The following is a 13,530-nucleotide window of genomic DNA, read 5'->3' as shown; positions in this document are numbered from 1 at the left end:
AATGTTCAAAGTGATGTATGCCTCAATATGGGTTGTGATCGAAGCACAATAGGCCCTCATTCAAGTAGTTGATTGATTGTATGTGAAACTAAAATAAAAGCCTTAGATATATTAAAAGGTTACTTAGTTTGGCCATAAACTAACCAAGTCAAAACGTGTATTTAGGACTTGTAATTTTATGAAATGAAGATAAACATAGTCTTTACCACTGTCCAGATATTAGTGTAAATTTATCTTCATTTGATTTGTTAAAAAATGTGTTCAAAATCTTAATTTCTAACTTTGAGTATTTAAAGCTGAATTTATTTATAAGTTAATGAAAATTAATTATGTCAAGACAATATTATCCAATGATGATATCTTTATTTAAATGTTGTGCTAAATTTAATATTATTTTAAATCTCAAGTCCTTGGCATAATGGCTAGTTTTTGGTCTTAACTCTTGAAAGGTATATTGAATTTTGATGGCAAAATTGTAAATTTAATAAAATTGAAATTCAAATGATTATTATTTTATATTGCTTAATCATAATCAATGAATATGAATGTTAGACTTTTTGACAGATTACCATAATCCCCTTTTGGATTTTTATGTCCATATATGCAGTTTTGAGGCCTAATTTCAAACTCCCTTATCCTTGCTCTTTGAAAATCGTAGTCCAAAAGCCAGAGATATCTCTTAAGTCCTCGAGCAATTTTCAAGCAGTTTTTTAGCATTCTTTGAAGAGATCATTTGTTTCTAACATCAATTCAAGTCCATAGAACTTAGAATCGTGGTTTTTAGTGCATGGTTTCTCAAGATTCAAAGAAAAGAAGGTTGGGATCTGGACTTCGCACATCCTCGATCCTGTGATACGTTTATAATTTTTAGAAATTTTTTTATTCTCATTTTGAGCTTTTATTCAACAGATGAATTTTTCTAACATCCATACAAAACCAAATAAATTTGAATCACATCATTTGGTTGAGTTTGGAAAGTGATACAGGGGTTTGAAGTTGAATACGAGGAATTGAGTGGTGAACAAAGGACATTGAAAGATTGATCTTTGGAGATTTCCCTGATTCATTTTTGAATATTTTATGAGAGATAATATTTGTGAAAAATTGTGTTACTCAACCGTTCCAGGTAGAATCATTGCATCTGGTGCAGTATTGAAAAAGATATTGGAATTTTAAGCATCAAAGGTCAAATGCGAATCGAGAATTTTATCCAAAGAAAAACGTGGAGGAGAAAAGGATTGAAGAAAGAACTACCACAAACAAGGAGGTATTATTGAAGGGAAGTCATAGTGAGATTTATGAATATTTAATTCAATATAATTTTGACATAAAAGTTTTCTTGTTGAAATACTTAAAATTGATCATTGTCTTGAATACTATTTCGAGTAGCCATCAATACTAAGTGTTGTTGAGGAGAATACATTATTCATAAATATACTATTATTGCTAGATCTTTGTGATTACTCAGGCCAAGGCTTTGGCGGCCATAAGAACAAGGCTTTGGGGGCTAAGTTGAAGTAGATTAAGCAGCGTCATTCCGTGGAAGCCTTTGAGGATTGAGGACGACAAAGCTTCATGGACTTTTTCTTTTTCTTGGTATCCTTGTTCAGCCTTATTTCCAAGTGATTTGCTTGGGAGGCATTCACAAAAACTTGGTTAGGACACATCATCACCTTGGGACGGATACCCCCGAACAGTATTAAGGATTGGCCTAAGCTGTCTAAAAATAATAATGTGTCTTCCATTTCCTCTACCTCACTTCTTAAATAGAAAAATACTAGGCTAATTAAAAAAATAAAATATAAATAGAGAACCTAATTCACCCCCCTCTTAGGTTGTTCCTTGGCCACCTAAATTAAGAATATCATACAGAACTGTCAATCAGGTTGATTCATGTCAAGGTTGTGTAAGTGGTCCTTAGACTTGAGACACCAAAGACGTCGTGTGGACATACAGTTGTACTTTGACTATGGCCAACGAGTCTGTAATCATGGGATTCTAAACAGTCTTAGTTCAGGTCCATCAAGAAGTTCACGAAGACGATTGAGTGGTCAAGATGGGATCGTCCACCCTCAGTATAAGAGGTGACAGCTCAAGGAAGACGATGCGATGAAGTCCTTGGCCAAGGTAGGGAAATATCAAAGAAGTGTTCTCTGATGATTTCCGAATACATCGGTACAAACTCAGATGATTGATTAGTTTTTGACAGTTGACCATACCTTAAATCATCCAAGGAGCATCGAGTGGATGAATAAATGAAAACGATTCACAGCGGAATGACATCAATAAAAACATTAAACGAAGTACCTTTCCACCGATCGCATCCATAATTTCGTAGATCCTAGAGTGAGCCAAGTCAAGCTGCTCATGTGTGCAACCTCTAGACATATCCACGTGGTTCTGGCATGTCGGATTTCCTCCTTTTCGTGACGAACTCCCTTCTTTCTTTCTCGGCATTGTTACGTCGTCCCGATCACATCGCGGAGGGAGAGGGGGGTGTTGGGATATGGGAGAAGAAGGGGAAATGCCCCTAAATAATTCTGGTTTGGGTGAATTTTTTTCAGGGCGTTCCCCTATTTATATCAAGTTGGTATTTTTCATAAAAAACCCCAAGAGTTGAGTATATCTTCTCATGTCCAAAAGACCATTTGCGTGTGACCCTCTAGGCCCATGTATTAGTCTAGTTAATGACTCCAGTAGCCGAATAACCTTTATTGGCCTTCCAAATTAATTAACTATATCATCATATAGTTATTTAATCTCGGATCGATTTAACCCACTCAATAGGTCAAGTCTCCAACACGTGGGGTGCCTAGCTACACCTCGTGTTCTAGAAGATACAAAGGAGTGTGTATCGACTCACTTCATGGAACCGTTCGTTATCGATTACAGTGTATGTAGTCCCTTATCCACTTGACGCTCTTGGGATGACTTAGGGTATGGTCAACTGTCAAACCCTAATCGGTCATCCGAGTTAGTACTGATACATTCAGAAATCAGCAGAGAACTCTTCTCCGATATTTCACTGCCTTGGCCAAGTACTTAATTGCATCATCTTCCTTGAGCTTTCACCTCTTATACTAAAGGTGGACGCTCCCATCTTGAAAACTCAATCATCTTTGTGAACTTATTGATGTACCCGAATTAAGATCGTTTAGAATCCCATGATTAGAGACTCATTGGCCATAATCAAAATACAACCATCCATCCACAAGACATCTTTGGTGTCTTAGGTCTACGGGCTACTTACACAACCATGACGTGAATCAACCTGATTGAAAATTCAGTATAATACCATTCAGGGATTTGTATGGATCAATTGAGTGAACTCTTTCCACTAAAGACCACCCACAATCTATCCTTAGTGTATCCACACTAATTGGATGGGAACGGCCATACTCATCATATGAGTGAGGCTAGATAGTGCTATTCTATCCAGATACTTCGATGTCCTTCTCGCGTATCCTTCGAATATGAATGTTTAGAACACATGCTTAAAGATTAGTGATCTCCATATTACGATCTCATCATAATTCACTAAGTTTGATCATGTATTCATAGACTTCATTATAAGCATCACACATGCACTATAATGAATATGTTCTATTAATGAACATGGAACGAGATGTGGAATACGTGATTGGCTTGCCGGTCATATATATTCCCATCAGGAATATACATACATGGTACCCGATGACAAACAGGTTCCATGAAGTGGGTCGATACACACTCCTTTGTATCTTCTAGAACACGAGGTGTAGCTTGGCACCCCACTTGTTGGAGACTCAACTTATCAATTGGGTTTAATTGATCTGACATTAATTAATCTATATGATGATATAGTTAATTAATTTGGAAGGCTAGTAAAGGTTATTGAGCCATTAGAGTCATTAACTAGACTGATAGATGGGCCTAAAAGAGGGTCACACGCAAATGGTCTTTTGGATGTCGAAAGATATAATTAAGTTTTGGGGGTTTTTCTGAAAAATACCCACTTACTATAAATAGGGGAAGGCCTTGAATGAAATTCACCCAGGCTAGAATTGTTCAGGGGTCTTCCCCTTATTCTCCCCTCTTCCAACAACCCTCTCCATGCCTGATGCGATCGGAATGGCACAACGACGATGACGGAGATTGAATGGGGCTCGTCAATGAGAAGGAGGAGATTCAACGTGCCGAGGATCGCGTGGATATGTCAAGAGGTTGCACACTTGACCAGCTTGACTCGTCTCACTCCAGGATCCAAGAAATCAAGGATGCGATCCGTGGAAAGGTACTTCGTTTTATAGTTTTAATGATGTTGTTTGATTTCACAAAAGTCTTCCGCTGCCGATCATTTGTATTTTTTCGTCCTGATCTAGGCCTCTAGAACCCAACACAGAGGCAACCAAAAGATACCTCTCTGATGTGTTCACATGTTATTGGGATTACTCACATCTACTTCTGCATCTGGATACATCTAGAAAATCTGAAAAAGTGTCATCATAGAAGCAATGGAATGGAAAAAGTGTTTATAAGATTGTCATCAGCAACATTATATGCATTGAAATCAATGGGTTACATGGAAGGTATCTTTGCTTGTTCTAGATGCCAGATTATTTGACATGAATGCTCGATATATCTTTACAACTAAGACCTTAAATGTACCTTTATTAAGGATTATTTTTTATAAAACAATAGCCATTGACGTCACCTGAATTCAGGGGGATGCATCAATGTCCACTTTAAAATTTATGACTAAAGACCATAAATTAGACCACTCAGACGTATCAACAATGGGCATTGTGGCATATGGACATTATAATCCAGCTGCTAGAATAGTATTTATAAGAATAAATTAAATTAATCATTTCTGATTAATTTTACAAATAACTGATAAACTAAAAATTTGTGGTACTTAATTCTTTTTTTTGGGAGTTAATAAATAGTATTTATAAGAAGCTGATTTTACGTAAATATGATTAGCTAATGATAAGCATGGCTCTCTCCACAATGAAAAATATATATATGGATCTAATATATCTTGAATTATAATTAGGGGAAGTGAAGATATACTTTATAAGTTAAGAAATATGATGAGATGTAGGTATAAGGATAAACGAATGGAATAGTTAATGCAAATAAATGATTATAAATATGTAATTAAATGAGTTGGTTACAGGAATTTGGGGAAATAACATAGTCTATAGCTTCTGATTTAGACTACAAAGAGATTAAGGGTCACATTCAAGTGGAACTAGAATTGAATAAGTAAAAGATTCTATTGAAGATTCTAAAAGCAAGCTACCTTCTGGCTGTGCAATCTTATCCGAATTCCTTCACTCTAGCTTAGTAAGCTAGCTTTGTAAGCTAATGGTTTTAGTGGTCGACTGAAGTATGTACTAGAGGAATGCCAAACCCAAAATTTTCAAGTACCCTATTTCCTCCTTAGTAATAATGTACATGGACAACTTGGATCCACCATGTTCGTGAGTTTATTTAAGATTTTTCTCTCTTCAAAACAAAGATACCTCACAAATCCTTGATTGATCAATCGTCTAGTCACAATCTTTTGGTAAGGACTAGACTGATTTTCACTGTTCACTTGGTGATGCTCGTCCTGTGTAAAAATGTTGTCAGTCCACAAAAAAAAGGCAGATGATAAATATTATGTGGTCGTTAAGCCAATCACACCACCATGTTTATTTAAGTTCATTGAATAAGATATTTACGGTCATTATTATTCTGTGTGATGTTTATAATGAGGTTCATGAATACGTGCAATGACATTGTGAATTATAATAAGATCATAATACAGTGATAAGTAGTCGTTAAACATGAATTCCAAATTTTTTTATTTGATGGATAATTGAGATGGACATCGAATTATCCAGATAGAATAGCACTAACTGATCCTACTTAGATGATATGTATAGCTGATGCTATGGCTATAAGTGTGCCTACACTACGGACAAATAGTGGGTGCTCTTTGGAGAAATAGTTCACTGAATTGATCCGTATGAATATCTGAATGGTATTATACCTAAACTTCAATCAGGTTGATTCATGTCACGGTTATATAAGTGATCCACTGATCTGAGACACCAAAAAATCTCTTTAATGGACGATTACATTTTGACAACGAATTACGAGCCTCTAATCATTGGATTCAAATAATTCATAGCTCGGATGTAGTAATAAGCTCACAGAGATGATTGAGAGGTCAAGACGGGATCATCCATCCTCGGTATAAAAGGAGATTGACTCGAGGAAGATGATGCAATAAAATTCGTGGCCAAGGTAGTGAGGATATTGGAGGTGTTCTCTAATGATCCCGTTATGCATTTTTTTTTATCGGCAAAAAACACGGTGCCTGGTACGGCCAACCCCAGGGGTTGTGGCCGCAGACCGATCCATCCGTGCCCTGGACGCCACCCAGGGAATTTTTATTCATAAAGTGAAGTGTTTGTCAATGTTTATAGGCGTGGAGTGAGTATAAATATCCCAATTACACTCGGATCCCACTCGCCCACGCCCATATTTGAGAAAAAGAAAAGATACATAAGTGATACCTCGTAGGCGCTCGGGGAAGTGTGCTCATCGTCGTCCCACCGGAGCCGCCCCGCGATGATGATGTAGTGCAGGAGGTGTCCTCTCCTTCGTCAAGTGGGATCGAGGAAGTTCGTGGTGAAGGCTCTAGTCGAGGCGGGCGCTGTCCACGCCTCTAGCTCCAGCATTCCACCAAATCCTCCAATCCCCCGGGCCTGGCGTCACGAGGATGCGCCGTGTGCAGAGGGTGGGTATGCCAAGACGATCGAGGCGATAGCACCCTCTAGCTGTGGGAGGGATCGCCTGCCAAGAATGAAAGAGAGAGGAGGGGATTCGTGCATGTATTGCGTGGTTGGCGAGGGCATCTGCTGTCTGGTTGCCCTCTCGGATCTGGTGACGAAAGCAGGCTATGCGAGAACTGCACCGCATGATGTCTTGCCATGCACGGAGGAGTCGCCACTGGGAGCATGTACCTAGACGAAGCATATCAACTAATATTTGTGAGTCCGATTCCACGACGATATTGTGAAGGTTTCATTCCTCATAGAGGAGTAGACCATCACGAATCACCATAGCCTCGGCTACTGTATTAGTTTGTATGCCATAAAAAGTAGAAAAGACAAAAGTATACTCCCCGTATGGTCTCTGAGGATACCTCCTCCCCCTGCTGGCCCTAGGTTCCCTTTGGCCACACCATCCACATTCAATTTAAGAATGCCTATTGGCGGTGGAAGCCAATAAACAACTCGATACTGAATGCGGATGGGGACTGGGGTCACCTGAATGCGGATGGGGACAGGGGTCACCTGAATGCCGATGGAACGGAGGAGGTCGTAGGCGAGTGCTGATCGACTGACTCGAGGGGGAAGTAGATGATGAATGCGCCGAAGCCACAGCTAACCTCGGCGCGTGATGTCCACGACGCGCATGGGCGTACCTGCAAAACGAGAAGAATTTTGCCCTTTCCAGATCTCCCATAGAAGATAAGCTATGGTGATGTGGAGGATGGGGCGCCGTGTAGAGCGGTTTGGCGAGAGGATAAACTTGCCAAAACACTCAAACGGGGTCAGAGGACGAAGGCGGTCGGTGATGAGGCGCCAGCATGCTAGTGCTGTCTCGCTGTGGAAGAAAAGGTGGTCCATCGTCTCCGTGTGCGGGAGGTTGGGGCAACAATGGCAGCGGGAACTGAGAGAAAGACCTATACGAGTCACTCGGTCATCAGTCGGGAGGCCGTGGTGTAGGAGTCTCCAAAGGAAAAAGGAGATGCGCGTATGGATCGCCGGATGCCAGATGCGGCGACCCCAGTGCTGTGGGGGGGACTTCACACGGATATGCTCCCAAGAGGAGCGGCACGTGTAGGCTCCGTCGGGTGAGAGTGTCCAGATAGCACAATCAGAACTAGAGTCAATTGGCGTAGTCTGGACCTCGGGTAGTGTGTCCAAAGGGAGACCATGATGCTCCCACAAGTGTGGCGTGTTGCCTCTAAGCAACTAGGTCACAGTGAGACTCACTTGGTGTGGTACGAACTGTGGGTGGCAAGCGAGTGGCTCATTAGCATGCCAGGTATCGTACCACGCGCTAATGTCGCCTCGGCCTATATGCCAACGTGTGACTTGGACCATCTCAAGCCAGTGGCGCTGCCACGTCCTTCAAGTTTCTTTTGAAGCATGTCCTGGACGTCCGAGAGGCGTCGGATCCCTAGACCCCCTTCATCCGTCGGCCGACATGCTTTCGCTCAAGAAACCCAATGATGACGGCTCTCTCCCTCGAGGTGACCAGACCATAAGAAACGCGCACATAGGCGTTCCATAGAGTAGAGAACGGTGAGAGATAGTGAGTGGACCGCAAGAGTATGTAGCGGGATACTCATGAGGACATGCCGAATAAGTTGGATACGTCCTCCTGGGGATAGGAGACAAAGTTTCCATCCCTCTAATTTCTTTCTAAGCTTGCCCAGCACGGCATCGAAGTAGTGATGACGAGCAGGGCCATGAAAGATAGGGCATTCGAGATAATCAAACGGAAGGCGTCCTCGTGAGTATCGTGTATAATGCTGGAGTATCTCTGAGCGCCTTATAGTGGTGGAAGGTCCCACAATAAAGCTACTCTTCGAGGCGTTGACGAGCTGGCCCGAAGCTTGCTCGTATGCTGTAAGGACACTCATAAATTCCTTAATGGATTTTTTGGATCCATTGAGGAACAATATGGCATCATCAGCAAATAATGAGTGCGAGAGAATCAGGCAGCCCCTCTTTGTAAAATACGGTTGGATGAGGCCTTGGTCGATCGCCCGTGTGAGCGATCGGCTGAAGACCTCCTCCATCAATATAAATAGGGTAGGTGAAATAGGGTCACCCTGCCTGAGTCCCTGCGTAGCTGTGAAAAAGCCGGTGGAATTTCCATCCATCAAGAGAGAGAAATGGTTCTCCCTAATGCAAGCATCGACCAGTGCGATGAATGCATCCGTAAATCTGAAGCGTCGCAACACTTCGGTGAGGAAATTCCACTCAACTCGGTCAAAGGCCTTTTCCATATCAAGCTTGCTGATGACATTGGAGCCCGGGATATGAGTGTCTATGGACTGGGCTAGCTCATTTACTAGCGTGATATTGTCATGGATCTGTCGACCCTTGACAAAACCACCCTGTTCTGGCGAGATAAGTATATCAAGGAAGCGCCCTAGTCGGTTGTAATGATCTTGGATGCGACCTTGTAGCATACATTACAAAGACTAATCCGGCGAAAGTCTCGGAAGGAAGTTGGAGTGTCCACTTTTGGAATGAGCGCTAAAAAAGCGCATTTCCAACTTCGTGCGACGACTTTACTCCTAAACACCTCCTTGATAGCTAGCACCAAGTCAGTGCCTATGATATCCCACCACGCCGTATAAAATTCTGCGGTGAATCCATCCGGTCCTGGGGCTTTATTACGACCCAAGGAAAAAACTACCTCTTTGATTTCTGCTCGGGTTGGAAGGGCTAGCAGAAGTGCATTGTCTTGGTCGGTCACCAAGTAAGGGATAGAGGCAAGAAGGTCCTCGCTCACAACAGTGGGTTGTGAGGAGAGAAGCGAGTGATAGTACTCCACTCCTGCGGCTGCCAGCTGGAGGGGGTCCTGACTGTACGTCTCTAGTAAGGTTGTATAGTTCGGACGCGCTCTGTGACGGATAGAGGCGTGAAAGAAACGCGTGTTTCTATCACCCTCTCGCAGCCATTGGATACGTGATTTCTGGAGATAAAAGATCTCCTGACGCCGCATAGCGTCCTCGAGCTGCTCTCTAAGGCGAAGCTGACGCTCTCCCATATCATCCGTCCAGCCCTCCTCTAATCGGCGGTTGATAACAACTAGTTCCTTCTTAAGTTCTTCGACCGGTGCGTGCACGTCGCCAAAAACATGTCGGTTCCACCATTTTAGGTGAAGCTTGAGATTCCTCAGTCTATAACTGAAGTTCTCCATAGGGGATGTAGAAATCGAACCATGCTAGTGGCTTCATACATAGTTGTAGAACTCTCTATGCTCTAACCACATGGTTTGGAATCGAAAGGGTGGACGACGGACCCGATGGCTTGAGTCTGGGAGAAGGAGGATCGACGTGTGGTCCGAGTAAAATCTTGGGAGGATCTCTATCGTGATGGTGCAATGCATCAGTGCAATACTATTGATAAAACATCGATCAAGCCGTTCGTACATACGCGCATCCGCTTGACGCTCATTACACCAGGTCCACTTCTCCCCTATGGTTGGTGGGCCACTAGCAAAGAATCGTGGATAAAGTCATTGAAGGCTTGCATAGAGCGTAGCCGAGGTGGGCGGCCCCCATGGCGCTCACTAACATCCCGTATGCAGTTGAAATCGCCAGCTATAAGCCAAGGGAGATCAACGAGTTGTGAGTGGGAGAAGATATGTTGAGCAAGTTCCTCCCGAAGGACCTCCTGCTCGGGGTGTCTGTGCGTGGCATACACGACAGTAAGCAAGTAGGGCTTTGGGGAGTATAGTACGTCGAAAGTGGCGTACTGTGTCCCTTCAGCCAAGAGTGTGACCGAATACTCTCGCTTCCAAGAAGCCAGAGCTTATTCGTCGGATGGCTATAAACATGATCCATCCAGAGTTTCCTCGCGATGGAATGGGAATGATCCGATGTGATCATCGGTTCAAGGAGCCCCACTATACCTAAGTGATGCCTATTGGTAAGGGATAGGAGACGTGTTTGGGTGAGAGGGTTACCGATCCCTCTACAATTCCAAATAAGACTTGGAATCATAAATCTATCGGCTCACGTGATGCACCCGAGATCGAGTGTTGTATATGCGACGTGAAGGTGGGGCATCTGAATGGTGTCTCGAATAGGGAGAGGTATCCATGTCAGAATCCTCCGAGAGAGAGATTTATGACATGTGTCCTCCGAACTAGTGAAAGGGGCTTGACAATGTGTCAAGCATTCCACTGGCTCAGAAGGTATATGTGATGGGTGGAGGTCAGGTATGGGGGGGGGGGGGGTGCAAGGGGGGGGGAGGAGGTGGATCGCGGGGTGATGGAGAGGGAGGAGGTAGATCATGTGGTGATGTGGAGGGTGGAAGGAGTCGGGTGAGTGATGGAGAGGGTGATGGAGAGGGAGGAAGTGGAGCGTGGGGTGATGGAGAGGGTGGAGGGGGTCGGGTGGGGGGTAAAGATGAGAGGGAGTGGACAGGGGGTGAGGCGGGCTGAAGTGAGTGGCGCGAGGAAGGAGGCGTGGGACGGGAAGAGCTGGGTGGGGAGGTACACTAGGGGAGGAAGCATGAAGGGGGGTGGTTGGTCTAGGAGATGTGGAGGGACGGGTAGGGGGGGAATTGGTACTACAAGGGAGACCTCGCCTATCCGCAATAAGGTCGCCAGCCTCAGGTCCCTTGGGCAGCTCTAGAAGGGCAAAGGTATTCGAGGTCAGTGTGGCGACACTAACCTCTTTGCCCTTATGGGAGGGTGCATCTCTAGCCCGTGGTGGGGTTTTGGGGCACTTCTCAGCGCCCTTCTTCACCCACTGTGAAGTAGTAAAGGAAGGCTTAGCCGTTAGAGGCTTAGCTGCCGCCGTGTCACGCGGAAGGGAAGAAGATACATCACTGGGATGTGCCGATGTAGCTACAGGGCGCTTACCTAATGGTGGTCTCTCGTTAGGTCGACGCCCTTGGTTGGCGGAGACTATAGTGACAATGTAGTGATTGTAAGCCAAGGGTTGGCGGTATTCCTCCATGGTTGAGGGAATCTGCGTCGCCTTTTGGCGACATGTGTGGATGGTATGACCTAATAGGCTACAGTGTATACAAAACCGCGGAAGATTTTCGTACACAACTGGCTGGTGGATCATCTCGTCGCTATTGCGAATTAGTATCATGCGATGTAGGGGCGCAAGTAGATCAACCTCCACACATACTCTCGCATAGCTGGGGCAACTAAAGAGGTGGACATCCTTGTCCACACATATAAAAGTGCCTATCGCACCAGCAAGAGATTCTATGGCAGTAGGTGTAAATAAATGGGGTCGTAGGCTAGGGAATCCTATCCACACCGGAACGGAGTGGGGAAAATGTTCGCGTGAGCTCCCCAACTGCTCGGTTGTCCATCGGTAGGTGTGCATAGTGGAGTCGGAGATCGTCCATGTGGTACGGCTCCAAGCCCTCCACAAATCTTCTTCAAGTTGGAACCGAATAAAGACGCTCTTGTGATTCCTTGCTCCGATGTCCACCGGTCCAGGGAAATTCCCTGGTGCTGTATAGACTCTCATGCTGTCGTCTATAAGCGGCTGCTTCATAGCGAACCGCCCTATCAGTGTGTAAGCGAATGGCGCTGCCATTCGCGTTACCTCCTCCTTAGAGAAGGTAACTAATTGTACACCCTCGGAGTCAATGTAACCCCTCGTTGGGATTGTAGCATCATAGAGAGGGGAAGTGTAGGTTTTGGGAGTGAGGTAGTAGATGGTGTATGCGAGGAACTCGCCACTCGTGCTGCCCAAGTCATCTTCAGGAGTGATTCCGTGCCGTGTGAGGTCGTTGTGGCTTGCGTGAGTGGGGCCTTGTTAGCCGGGGTAGGGTCATGAGCTCCCGTGTCCGGTCGGTGCAAGTCAATTACGCCAACCTGTGCATCTAAATCAGTGGGAGCCGATGCTACAAATTTGGCCTTGGGCGAGTCACTTGAGTCATTTTGGTTGGTTTGATCAGAGTTGACCAAGTCAAACTGTTTGACTCGAGTGGACTCTATGAAGTCTAGTTGCGTAGGATTAACCAAGTGGTCAATCTGCGCAGGGTTGACCGCATGGTCAATTTGGGAAGAGTGGACCAAGTCAACATGGTCAGTAGTCAATTCTGCTCTAGGGTTGACCGAGGGGTCAACTTGGGCAATGTTGACCATGGAGTCTACTTGGTCAACATTGACCAGGCGGTAAATGTTGACCGAGTCACTCGATTTGACTTGGTAAATGTTTACCAAGTCAATGTTGACCGAGTCAATGTGATCAACAAGGTCAGTGTTGACCGGGTTGACCGGATCAACTCGATCAGATTCGACCGGGTCAACCAGGTCGACTCGGTCAGGTGTGACCGGGTCGACCCGGTCGACTCGTTCGAACTCGGCCGTTGTCAATCAGGTCGACTGGGCCTGAAATAGCCGAGTCGGACCGGTCGACTCGGCTGGGTTCAGCCGAGTCGACTCGATTATGCTTAACCGAGTCGTCTACGGGCGACTCGGCCGAGCTCGGCCATGTCGGACTGGGCATGTGATAGATGGGGGTCCATGCACGTGGATAGATCTAAGCCTTCCAAGGGGAGTGCCATAGAGAGATCGAGCGGTGAGGAAGAGTTGGAATGGTCAACAATTGTAGGCACGGGCGATAAGCTTACCGGCAACACATTTGCTGCGTTGTCGGCGCCCGCAATTGTTGACTCTTCCAATGAGGAGCTAGCTGATCGGACAGTGGATAGTGCATCCATCTGGCGGCCGAAATCATACTCAGCCGCCAGATCCGACGTGGCATCT

This window comes from Wolffia australiana, chromosome 20 (genome assembly GCF_029677425.1).
Source record: "Wolffia australiana isolate 7733 chromosome 20, ASM2967742v1".
Lineage (NCBI taxonomy): Eukaryota > Viridiplantae > Streptophyta > Magnoliopsida > Alismatales > Araceae > Wolffia > Wolffia australiana.
This window is presented reverse-complemented; position numbering follows the sequence as displayed.